The sequence below is a fragment of the Macrotis lagotis genome, chromosome 8 (assembly GCF_037893015.1).
Source record: "Macrotis lagotis isolate mMagLag1 chromosome 8, bilby.v1.9.chrom.fasta, whole genome shotgun sequence".
In the NCBI taxonomy this organism is placed as follows: Eukaryota; Metazoa; Chordata; class Mammalia; order Peramelemorphia; family Peramelidae; genus Macrotis; species Macrotis lagotis.
In genome coordinates, this window is record NC_133665.1 from 69,844,592 (window position 1) to 69,857,311 (window position 12,720).

The window sequence follows — 12,720 nt, forward strand, 5'->3', positions numbered from 1 at the left end:
AGTAAAAGGAGAGAAAGGGGATGGGAGAAAGGGGGCAGGGATAAGGGAGGGGGGATGTAGGGGATAGAGAAGAGTAGATCATGGGAGAGGATAGTCAGATATAACAAATTTTATTTTTTACTTTTTTGCAAGGTGGTGGGATAGAGTGTTCTGTCCAGGACCATGGGGCTGGGTGGTTGCTGGGTTTCTGGGGTGGGATGTGGGCCTGGGGCTTATGCTCTATCTGTTGTGCCACTCAAATGTCCCACAACACATTTTTGAAGACCAACAGAGTAAAAGGAGAGAGAAAATATAATAAATGGCTTTTCCACACTGCCCAGAAGAGGGGTCCATACAGCATTGTTCACAGTTTCCATGGTAACTTTTAAGGGAAACTTTCACAATGTCCGGAGCCCTGGATGTCTTGCAGATGAAGGAGGAGGATGTCCTCAAATTCCTCACTGCAGGCACCCATTTGGGTAGCACCAATTTGGACTTCCAGATGGAACAGTATATCTACAAAAGGAAGAGTGACGGCATCTATATTATTAATTTGAAGCTGGCAGCTCGTGCCATTGTTGCCATTGAAAATCCAGCTGATGTTAGTGTCATCTCATCCAGGAACACTGACCAGAGAGCTGTTCTGAAATTTGCTGCTGCCACTGGCACCACACCTATTGCTGGATGCTTCACCCTGAGCACCTTCACTAACCAGGTCCAGGCAGCTTTCAGGGAGCCTCGCCTCTTGGTGGTCACTGATCCTCATGCAGATCATCAGCCTTTAACTGAAGCACCATATGTTAACCTTCCAACCACTGCACTGTGCAACACAAACTCTCCACTTCACTATGTGGACATTGCCATTCCATGTAACAACAAGGGAGCTCACTCAGTGGGTCTGATGTGGTGGATGCTGGCCCGAGAAGTCCTGCAGATGCATGGTATCATCTCCCATGAGCACTCATGGGAGGTCATGCTTGATCTTTACTTCTACAGAGATCCAGAAGAGAATGAAAAGGAAGAGCAGGCTGCAGCTGAGAAGGCAGTGACAAAGGAGGAATTTCAAGGTGAATGGACTGCACCAGAATTCATGGCTGCTCAGCCAGAGGTGGCTGATTGGTCTGAGGGCATCCAGGTGCCATCTGTGCCCATTCAGCAGTTCCCTACTGAAGATTGGAGTGCTCAGCCAGCTACTGAGGACTGGTCTGCAGCTCCTACTGCTCAGGCCACTGAACGGGTAGGAACTACCACAAAGTGGTCCTAAGTTTTACCCAGATGCTCTAATAGTGTTAGAAAAATGCTGTTGGAAAATAAACATTGGTTTCTTAAAAATAATAATAAATGGTAGTGGGGAATAATGGATGGAGGGAATTAAAATCAGCAACATCAACTATGGAAAAATATGGAAGTAACTTCTCTGATGGACTTATGATAAAGAATGTGATCCACCCCAGAGACAGAGCTGATTGGAACACAGACTGAAGAACATTTTTTTCTTTTTTCCTTCACTTTGTTTCTCATGAGGTTTTATTTTTGTGGAGGCAGGGGGGGATTATGCTTACTCTTACAACAAGACTATTTTAGTAATGTGTAAATAAATAAAAATGTAAATTTTTTAAAAAGTACTTCTGCATATCTTCCCCTATGTTCATTACAAACTCAGGAGGGCAATGATCAGGATGCTGGGAGGTTTGTCCTGTCAGGAAGAGACAGCAAGAGATCAAATAATATTGTACAAGGATGATAGTCTTTGAGGAGCAGTTTTGGGCAGAGACATTGTGCAGCCTCCACTGTTAGTACACACAAAGCAGGTTAATAATTTTGCCTATTTTCTGTTTTTGCATAAAAGATCAACTCTTTCCCAATTGAAGGGTAAAGATTTTCATAACATTCTCCACCTTAATCTTTAGATGGTAAATCCCAAAGAATAAAATTTTATGTCTAATCTATGCTTTCTGTCAATTTTATTTTAATCCTATATTTTTAAAGTTTTTACAGTTTCAGATTTAACACTACCCAGTTCAATGGCAGAAAGATGCACAAAACAAATGCTGAAATAATATCTCAGGCCAACATCCAGGAGTTAACCAGGTTGCCTGTTAACCTCTCTGTTCAGTAACTTGGTTCTACTAATTAATCCAAAGGTAGAGAAGGAGAGTGACCTATGTATCCCTAATCACTGGATTCACATGGATTGACAATCAGACTACAGGGATGTTTTAAATTTATAAATGAAGTCATTTGACAAATCACCTGTTACAGTGCCATCTTAAATTCAAAGAAAACAAAACAAAAGACTGGAAACTATCAGACAAGCAACATGAACTGAAATAATAAAATCATAGAATCCCTTTGTTGTTTCTCTCTCCCAACTCTTGGGCAGGTTTTCTGGGAATTCCTACCTAAAGTTCAAAGTACTCTGTGGATTTGCATTCCTACAAATCATAGCTCACATATTCCAGCAGAGGTGTTTACCTTTCAGTCATACAGCCAAAAGATAAAATCAGCTGGAACAAAACCATTTGATCTAAGAGAACAATCAGATTTACAATAGAACATTCATTTTCATCCCCTCCCCCACCTTAGAGTGCTACAGGTGTGCCCACTATAAATAAAGAAAGGGAATAAGGAGAAAAATAATGCATAAGGAACCCTCATGAGGGAATTCACTCTTCCAATTGATGATGGAGAAATCGGGGGTACTATCTCAAAGATTGTTTAAGTGAAAAACTCATGATTGAACCTCTGAGGTGTATAATTTTAGATTTTTTAATTCACAAGACTATAAAGTTCACATATATTACAGACCACAAGCAGTTCACAGATTTAATTCATCTGAGAGACAGCAAGTTACTTGAGGACAAGCTGAATAGCAAAGGTAGAGACAAGAATGCCTGAGGGAAAGGGGAAAGAAATAGGAAAACAGCCATAAAAAAATGACTTGGCCTGAATGAGTCCAGTCTGGATTTGGGTCCACATTCTAGTAACAAGCCAGGAAAGAAGTAGTCTCTTGAAAGAAAGAGAGAGAAGCTTAGATCAATGTAGATCTACCCATATGGACTTGGAGTCATATTGGTCCAGCCATATGGCTAGGCCATGTGGCTTAGAGAGAGCATGCGAGGCAAGCTCACATATAAAAGGGAAAAAGCAAAAAGGAAGAAGACAACTGGAGCCCTCAGCAGAAGTCCACTTAAACACCATTCTGGTGGACAGGAGGAAGATGGTGTTTGAGGAGTGATTTAGCACCTGGCTCTAGGTATTCTCCAAGGCAAATGCCACAGGGATGGTCCCGAAGGAGTGGCTAAGACAGGACTCATTGTACATGGGTGGTGTTTTAGGTACTAGTCTTTCCTGTACCAAAGGATGTGACCATAAGATTTCATGATTTGATTGTGCCCTGCTTCATATTCCCCATCAAAGAATTTGGAACGCAGATTCATAGGGGATTCGGATGGAGATCAGACTCCTGCAAGTTCTTCAAAGCTGAAAGAGGACATTGTGCTCACCCTACCTATCTTATCAGAGTCCATTTGGAGCAGAATGTATTGCAGTCAGAACTTGATTGAGGCAAGGCTGGCATCTAGTAGAGGCCACTATTGGAGATGCACTACTTGTAACCTGGAGAAACAAATCTCAGAAAAAGATTAAGCAAACAAAACCAAAGAAAGCCAATTAACAGAGGTCCAGTTGAAAGAAAAATCAGAAGTTCCAGGAAGAGGGACTTGAAAACTAGCAATGAAGGAAAAGAACAAAATAGAGAACAAAAATCATACTCTACAATCCTAAGCCAATATCAGAATACTTTCAATACAACATGAATTCATTAAAAGTTGCCACATCAATTTGAGTTGTAACCAAAAGCTCAAGAAAGGTACGAACAAACACATTGGATAATCATTTCAGAATGATTCAAACAGATTCATAATCTGTCCAATAAGTGATTTTCAATACATTTTTCTGTTTTAACTTTAGCCATATTTAGAATAAACAAAAACCCCTAGCTGAAAAATGGTTCTCTTTTTAAAAGCCAAAGGCCATCCTTTTGATATAACTAGTCATGCTGGTATTTTTTTTCTTAAAAAAGACTTGTTATGATAAAGAATCATATCCTGATGTCACAAATCTTTGTCATTTGCCTAAATATACTCACAATATTGTGAGGAGTTAAAAGATTTTATTTCATTTAACATAGGAATAAGCAACTAATAACAAAAGTCAATAATACTTGCTGGCTGTTTAGAATTTAGAGAATGGTAGATCAAATGGCTCACTCTTTTATAATGAACACTTGGCATGATTATAGTGATATGATATTAAAAAAAAACCTTGCAGGGATGTAAAAGGATATGTTCCCTTATGTATTTAGATGTCTGTTACAGAGATCAAATGGGTAATCCATTGCAATGAGCCAGACTTTAGGTCTGCCAGATGAGGGATCCCCTGTTAAGGGAATCCTATCACAGCTATGTTGATGGTTATTCCCTCAAAGGCTCTGAGTACTCCACCTGCAGTATTACACGTCAAACCCAGTAGTGGTATCACTGGCACAGTGATGCCCCTTTGATTAACATACCTGATATCAGACTGACCAATCAGTAGCAATATATATTGCAATATTGCAGTTTCCTATAATCATAGCTTCAGGTGGATTCAGCTCTAAAGAATCAGTGTACCATGTGGTGATTATCATCACTATCAGCAAAGATATAGAGAGAAAAATTACAGCTGCTTCTAACAATCGTTGCACATGCACATAAGGACTGTGCTTTAAATGAAATACAGCAAAAACTTTGAAATTTAAAATAAGCTCAAATTGCATTTAGAACTGGATATTTTTAGAAAAAACATATAGTAAATATATTTAGCTATTAACCATGTTAAAATAGATATAAGTACAAATCATTGTTTTCAGAATTATTTTAGATAATTAGAACACCTTAGGTGACTTTAAAATTTCAAAGTGTGTTATTAATTTCAAATGTAACAAAACATTAGTAGGAACAAATTTCCAAGTAGCATAGTATATAAATTATTACATTTTTACTAAACATAATATTTTTGATATCATATTATACATAAGCCTTCAAATCTATAGCAAATTTAGTTTATTGTTTAGAAATTTCAGGGATCCCAGAGAGGGGCCATGACCATTGTCCCCTACAGAGTAACCAATAACCAATTTCAGGTTTCATAATGGAGGCAAGGTAATAAGTTATTCAGTTAATAAAATTTCGAATACATACATTTTCCCCAGATAAGACAGATCATATCACAGATCTTTTCAACCTGATGACAAGGATGAAATCATTAGATGAAAACTTAATTCATTTATTCTATTGGCTATCAATAGCACACTTTTAAATTCTCAGAAGTTTAGTTTATGAGAAATCTGTCCTTATATAAAACTTTAAATTATCTTGCAAAAAATAAACACTATAACACAGCATTCACCTTTTAAAACCTCACATCATAGACCTCCAAAAAATTTTCAAGTCCCAGAGTCTCATTAATTAAAATGGGCTAGTCATGATTGTTATAAATATTAAATTAACTTTACAATAAATTAGCTTACAGATGAAAATGCTTTAAGTCCAGGAAGAGATTATAATCACATAGTACTCTATAAGGATGATAGGATTTGAAGAACAGTGGGACAACTTAATATTATGCAACCCTCATAGGCCAAAAAACGTTTAATAATCTCCATTATTCTTTGTTTCATTTTATCTTAGCTCTGTCTTTTTAAGGTTTACAGTTTCAGGATTCACAAAAAGAAACTAAAAGAAAAATCAGTGAAAAAAAAAATTTGGATTGTGTTATCAACTCCTACAACTGTCTAAATTTCCTTTTACCTCTTCCTAAGGTTCAAAGGTATTGCCTGTACAACTATCTGGTTATCTCTTGTAAAAACATGAGTTTTGAACTTACTGTAATAATGTTGAAAGCTGGATATTGGTAATTGATTATACTGTGGGGATAAGAAGTGGGGGGGAAGAATCAAAAATCATGGCTCCTTTTTGGAATCCCTGAAATTTCTAAACAATGCACTGAGCTTAGTGTAGATCTGCAGGTTCATGTATAACATAGTAATGATTTATAGGATTTGGTCTTTATAATATTACAAATTTCAACTTTAAAAGAAAGACAAAATGTATTTTTGTGTGTGTGAAATCTATTTTTTTGCCATTTTGAGAAATAAAATAAGTCTCAATTACTGAAGAATCTTTTACTTTACAAGGTTGAAGTTAAGAACAGCTTTTTCTGTTTTATTCATGCTCCAAGAAATAGGATTTGAGTATGAAAACATTAAGTTTAAGAAAATCTAATAATTCATGTGCTGTCATACTTGGAAATCTGGCTGTTTTTAATGACTGTTTTGTCACAGTTGAAATTAACACACCTGTTAAAATTTTAAAGTCACCTAAGATGTTCTAATTGTTGGAAATAATTCTGAAAGCAATGATTTGTATTTATATCTATCTTAAGCATGATTAAAAACTGAGCATGTTTACTATAGAATTATTTTTATAAAAAATCCAGTTATAGGGGGCAGCTAGGTAGTGCAGTGGATAGACCATGGGCCCTGGAATCAGCAGGATCTGAGTTCAAACATGACATCAGACACTTAACAATTATCTGTGTGACCTTGGGCAAGTCACTTAACCCTATTGTCTTGTAAAAAAAATCCAGTTCTAGATGCAATTTGGGATTATTGTATTTTTACATCCCACCTTTTTGTTTATTATATTTCATTTAAAGCACAGACTTTATGGGCAGTGGTGGGATTCAAATAAATGAACAGCTGGTTATCTACCCAAATGACTGTTTTTAAGCATACAAAAATATATACTGAAAGATATTTTAATATTTTATGCATTTAATACTCAAATAAGAACAACAAAGGAGGTACACAAAACTAGACTGTGCTGTATTACTCACAGTAATATGGAGTGAAAACAGCTACAGGACCACAGCAGTCAATATTGTAATATATGCAAACCAAAATTCATTCTACCTATTCTATATCTTTTTTTCCCCTACTTCCATAGCTTCTGAAATGAGCGATAAGATAACTCTTGAAATTATATTTCTATTGGCTCAATATGTCCCAGCTTTATATTGATTTCACCAATCAAGAAACACCAGCACACTCATAATATCTTGGGGGAATTTGGGGCTCATTACATTTGACTGTCTATATATGTCTGCATGTCTCCTGCCTAGAACAGATATCTAAATACATAAGGGAGCATATCCTTTTATGTGCCTGTAAGCTTTGTATAGCAAATTACCCTAATGATGCTGGGTTATCATTAATTAATTAATAAAAAAAAATTTCTAATCAGGTTTAAGAGTGTAAGCCATTTAACCTTACTTTTCTCTAAATTCTTAACAGCCAGAAAGTTTAATTTTGACTTTGGTTACTAGCTATAACTTCTCATAATACTATAGGGATATTTAGACAAATGATAAAGATTTGTGACATCAGGACATGATGCTTTATCACAAGTTTATTTGAGGAAAATACCAGCACAACTAGTCTGTGGTCTATGCCAAAACTATCTTTCAAAGACATCCATTTTTCAGCTAAGGGTTTTTGTTCATATTTTATACTACACATTTGTTCATATTTTATACTAACTAAAGTTAAAAAGAAAAAGTAATTGCAAATTTGGGTCTATTGAACATATATTATTCTAAAATGATTATTCAGTGTATTTGTTTTTATACCATCCCTGATCTTTTGGCTACAATTCAAGTTGATGTGGCAATCTTTAATGAATTCGCTTTTGTATTAGAATCCATGTTCTTATGAAAGTATTCTGATATTAGTTGATTTGTGAAAACTTATCCTGCCAGCATAATTGGGTTCAAATTGAATAATATCAAGTATAAAGAACTGAGTTTTCTGAGTATATCAATATGAAGATCAGTCAACCAGGGTTATAGATTCTCTGCTCTGAGAGGTTCCAAATTTCTTTTTCTAATAAGGGGATTAATTATTTCTTTTTTTTTTTCAAGGCAGTAGGGTTAAGTGACTCGTCCCAGGTCACACAGCTAAATAATTATAATGTGTTTAAGAGCGGATTTGAATTCAGGTTCTCTTGACTCCAGGGCCAGTGCTCTATCAACTGTGCCACCTAGCTGCCCCGATTATTTCTTAAGGACAATTTGTGTTAAGATATCCTTTTTCCAGGAACCAGTATCTCTCCAACTCATCTGAACTGGAAGAAACCTGGATTTGATAGGTTATATACTCTGGTTCAGTTTCCAAGTGACTCAATCTTTATTGGGATCATAGAAAATGATTTTTATTTTCTATATTTCCCTGCATTGTTATTTGTCTCCCCAGATCCCTCTTCCTGGGACTCCCAGATTTTCTCCTTATTGGCCCCTATGACTCAGGTTAATTGACCCTCTTTGGTTTTGTTTGCTTAATCTTTTTCTGGGGTTTGTTTCTCCAGGCTACAAGCAGTGCATCTCAGATAGTGGCCTCTTCCAAAAAACCAATCGATATTGGATCCTGACAATCCCCATCCTGTGGACCCTGCCACAATCAAGTTCTGACTGCCTCCAAATGGGCCCTGATAGATGGATAGGATAGGATAGGATAGGATAGGATAGGATAGGATAGGATAGGATAGGATAGGATAGGATAGGATAGGATAGGGCAGGGCAGGGCAGGGCAGGGCAGGACAGGCAGGATAAGTATGATGTCCCCTTTCAGCTTTGAAGAAGTTACAGAAGTCTGACCTCCATCCTAATAGACAGGTAAATCTGGACCCCAAATTGTTTGAGGGGGGAATATGAAGTAGGGCACAGTGAAAATACTGTAATCTTTTGAGGCTTTTCTGTGCCATGAGAGGAGGGGATGTTCTCCATTCTCTCCAACTCTCAAGTCATGTTGGACTCAAAGGGGAAGGAAAGGCATAGCACATATCATGTACTTTGTAGAATACAACCTGTGTGCAATGCCTACTGTGGTAGTCACACCTGGGGGACAGTGACATATGTATTGGAAAATACCTGGAGCCAGGTGCTAAACTACCCTTGTCCTGCTCCACTGGAAAAGGTGTTTGAGCAGATTTCCTGAGCTCATCCTTCTTTTCTGGCTTGCTTCTCTCTCTCTCTCTCTCTCTCATTGACTTAACTTGCAAAATGGGAAAAAGGTCAGGAACTTGCTCAAGGTCACAGAGGTATTAAGTATAAAAGAGAGCTTTTGATCTCAGGTGCTCTGCCTTCAGAGTCAAGTTCAAATCTTAAGGTTTCTTCCAACTCTGAAATTCTGTGTTTCTGCTTCAACTATAAGGATATCTCCCTAGTTTCTTGCTTCAGCCACACTTCTTAGCCACTTGAATTGCTAATTAATTTATCAAATTATGAAATGGAGAAAGGCATGATCATTTATTTGGGTAGTTGCTAGAAAAGACAACCATGGGCATAAGGCTTCAATCATATTTTAATAAGGATCAGAAGCATAGGGTAAAATGACACTAAAAATGCAGAGACAGACAAGTAGAAGAAATGGTGTTTGGCTGGGATACAGAAACAGATGGGGTTGGGATGATGAAGGAAGGCAGGAAATGTGGAGAGGAGCATGAGAAAGGGGAGCAGCAAAAAAGTCATTCATGTAACCATGGGTTAAAGTTGAAGACCCTTGCATGGACCAGATGAAAATGAAGGAGTTCTATGTCCCAGAAGTTTATGGTCTCATCTTTATAAGGTTTTGTTGAGGAGTTGGACTAATTCTTATCCTTGCCACCTTGGGTTTAGTTCATCAACATATCCAAACCATTTCAAAGTTGTCAGTAAAATTTTAAAGCAAACATGTCCCTATCATCTCAAAATTATCAGCCCCATTTGTTGTCTTACTGCTTATTTGAAATTCACACATCAAGGGACCAAAAGGCTCTCAAAATAAGGTCTAAATAGCATACAGTGTTTTTGGTTTATATATATATATATATATATATATATACACACACACACACACACACACACGATTTACAAATTATGCTCTTGTGATCTTTGGAACAGACTGTGCTTTACTTTTAGGTTTCTTTTTGCAATCTTACTTCCTGCTATTGTTACTTTACACTGACTACTTATAAATTTATTTAAGGGGACAACCAGGGTGGTTAGAGGGACCAGAACAAAATACAGTTTTAATATACCACCTCTCAGAGATGCAGAATATTGAAATTAATTGGAAACAAATTTTGTAAATCTTTTGTTTGCATTGTTAAAAATCTTCACTCTTCCTCTATCACTCTGTTAATACACTCCAGCTTGACCTACAGTCTGACCTTGACCATGTTCGCATTGGTTAGTCATGCTAGATTATGTAGCTGCTGAAACATCACCCCAGTCCCCACCTTTTCTCGTGGACCCTGAGGGGGCATTTCAGAAGATTCTGGCAGAGGCTCTGCCTCTTTTTCCTTTCAGACTTCTCAGATAATCTTGCAGCTGGATTGAAATCCTTGTGGTTTTTCTTTAATCTCTAACTTCTCTATCACTTTCTTTGTATTGTAACTATTTCTCAATAAATCTCTGTTTTCTTTTTTTTATACCTGCATTTCCTGGGTCAGAAAGTGATTCTTCACATCAAAACCACAGCAACACCAGGAATATATCATATTTGTTCTTTTGCTTTGTATTTTCATTATTTATACGTGTCTTATCTTGATGAGGGCAGGATGCTGACAGGTGTGCAATCAGCTAGGTTCCAAAGAAGGTAAGCTTTGGAATTTTTACAAGGAAAGATTAAGAGTCTGTTGACAGCATTAGAGTAAAAGTAGGTTAAAGAAAAATGCTATGTTGAAGTTTTTGTCCTGATTAAAGAGGGAAAATCCAGGAAATGTTGTATAAAAAGGTACCTTCTTTTATTTGCCCTGAAACTCCCTCTTTGAATCTTCAAGCTGTGCTTTCTAGTTTTAATAGTCAAGGAACTGTTGATTAAGTCTATTTTAGGAATACTTGTAGATGAAGGTTCCATTCTTCTTGGCTCCAGAGTCCAAATTGCTTCACTGGAGATTTCATTCTTTCCACTTTCCCACAATCAAAACTCTGAGAAAATCTTTCCATTGGACAACTCAATAAATTTGCCACCAACTCACAAGCATTCAGGAAACCATGAAATCTTGTCAAATTATACTTGTGTCAAAACTGTAATCCTGATCAAAGGTTGATTAGTTAGCTATTACAAGGTTACCACCACTCCCCTTACTACTGTATTAATATCCTGATCTCCCTCTACTCATGTTTGTCATTTTTATAGATGGCTTCCAGCTATAGATTCACAGTAAATCCTAGAGAATAAAACTGCATATCTAACCTATATTCTGTCACTTTGGTATAATTTTTTAAACCCTATGATTTTTAAGGTTTACAAGGCAGGGATGGCTTTAATATCACCTCCCACTTGATGTTCCCACCACTGCCCTAGCTTGAACCCACTGACCCAAAGAACACTACTGATGCAGCAAATTATAAATGTAGCGGAAACAATTTTTCAGTGCTGTTAAAATCTTGTTAATTGTGGAAGGCTGTTTGCTCCTGAGATTTAAATTGACCCCTGTTGTTTGTATCCTGTCTCCCATTTTTCACTTGACCTAACCTTGGCCATAAATGCTGGCATGACAGGAAATGACATATTGAATTTGAGGGTGGCACACCTTGGGACAGGAAGGACCAGTACATAGCTTGCCATTGGAAGATATCTGGTTCAAGGGGCAAGACCACTCCTCAACCACCACTCCTTGTCCAACCTACTACAGAAGGGTATTTACAGGAAACACCACTGCTTCTTGTCTTTTATTTTCTTTTTTTGACTCTTTAACTTCCATCCAGCAGGATAGGTTTTTCTCACACTCTTTCTTAGGCCACAGACCTCCCCTGCCATGTGGCCAGACTAAGCCAAGCTTCATGGTTGCCTGCCCTTCTCATTCACTTGTTCTCTCTGTCTCTCTGTCTGTTGGTCTGTCTCTGTCTGTCTGTTTCTCTCTGTCTGTCTGTCTGTCTGTCTCTCTCTCTCCCCCTGTCTGTCTTCCTCTGTCTCTCTGTTGGAAAAACTACTTGTGCATGTTATTGGAAAAATAAAATGAAATTTCAATTTAAAAAAAGACAATTTAAATCCCACCTACTATGGAGTTTTTTCTGGCATCTTTTCCTCCTCACTTCACCCTCAGTTATTAATGCTTTCCCCTCTCAGAGGGCATGGATCTAATCTGTGTGTATCTTGTATGTATAGTTGTATACATAGAATGTGAGCACGTTAATGGAAAGGTCTATTCCTTTACCTTTATATCTCCAATATTAAGTCTGGTGACTGGCACAGAATAAATACTTGTTGACTTGGCTTATGTGACTGCATTCTTCAGTGACCAACTTGTTTAAAAAATCTTCTTTGATAGATTCTCATCCATGCTTTGGACAGTTCTGCTTTTCAAAACATTGAATTTTTATACCTCTTTTACCATTTGACCTATTCTATTTTTAAGGTTTATTTTCTTCAGTATTGTTTTGTGTGTGTGTATGTGTGTGTGTGTGTGTGTGTGTGTGTGTGTGTGTATCTCCTTTACCAAATTGTTTACTTTTTTTCATGATTTTCTTGCTTCATTCTCATTTCTCTCCCCAATTTTTCCTCTACTTCTCTTACTTGAGTTTTAAAAATCCTTTTTGAGCTCTTCCATGACCTGAGACAAATTCATATATTTTCTTTGAAACATTGCATGTAGGACT

The 12,720-nt window shown here is 37.1% G+C and overlaps 1 pseudogene; it reads left to right on the forward strand.

Moving 5' to 3' along the window:
- Nucleotides 1-382: 382 nt before the first annotated feature.
- Nucleotides 383-1,274, forward strand: LOC141494847 (small ribosomal subunit protein uS2 pseudogene; annotated as a pseudogene).
- Nucleotides 1,275-12,720: the final 11,446 nt, after the last annotated feature.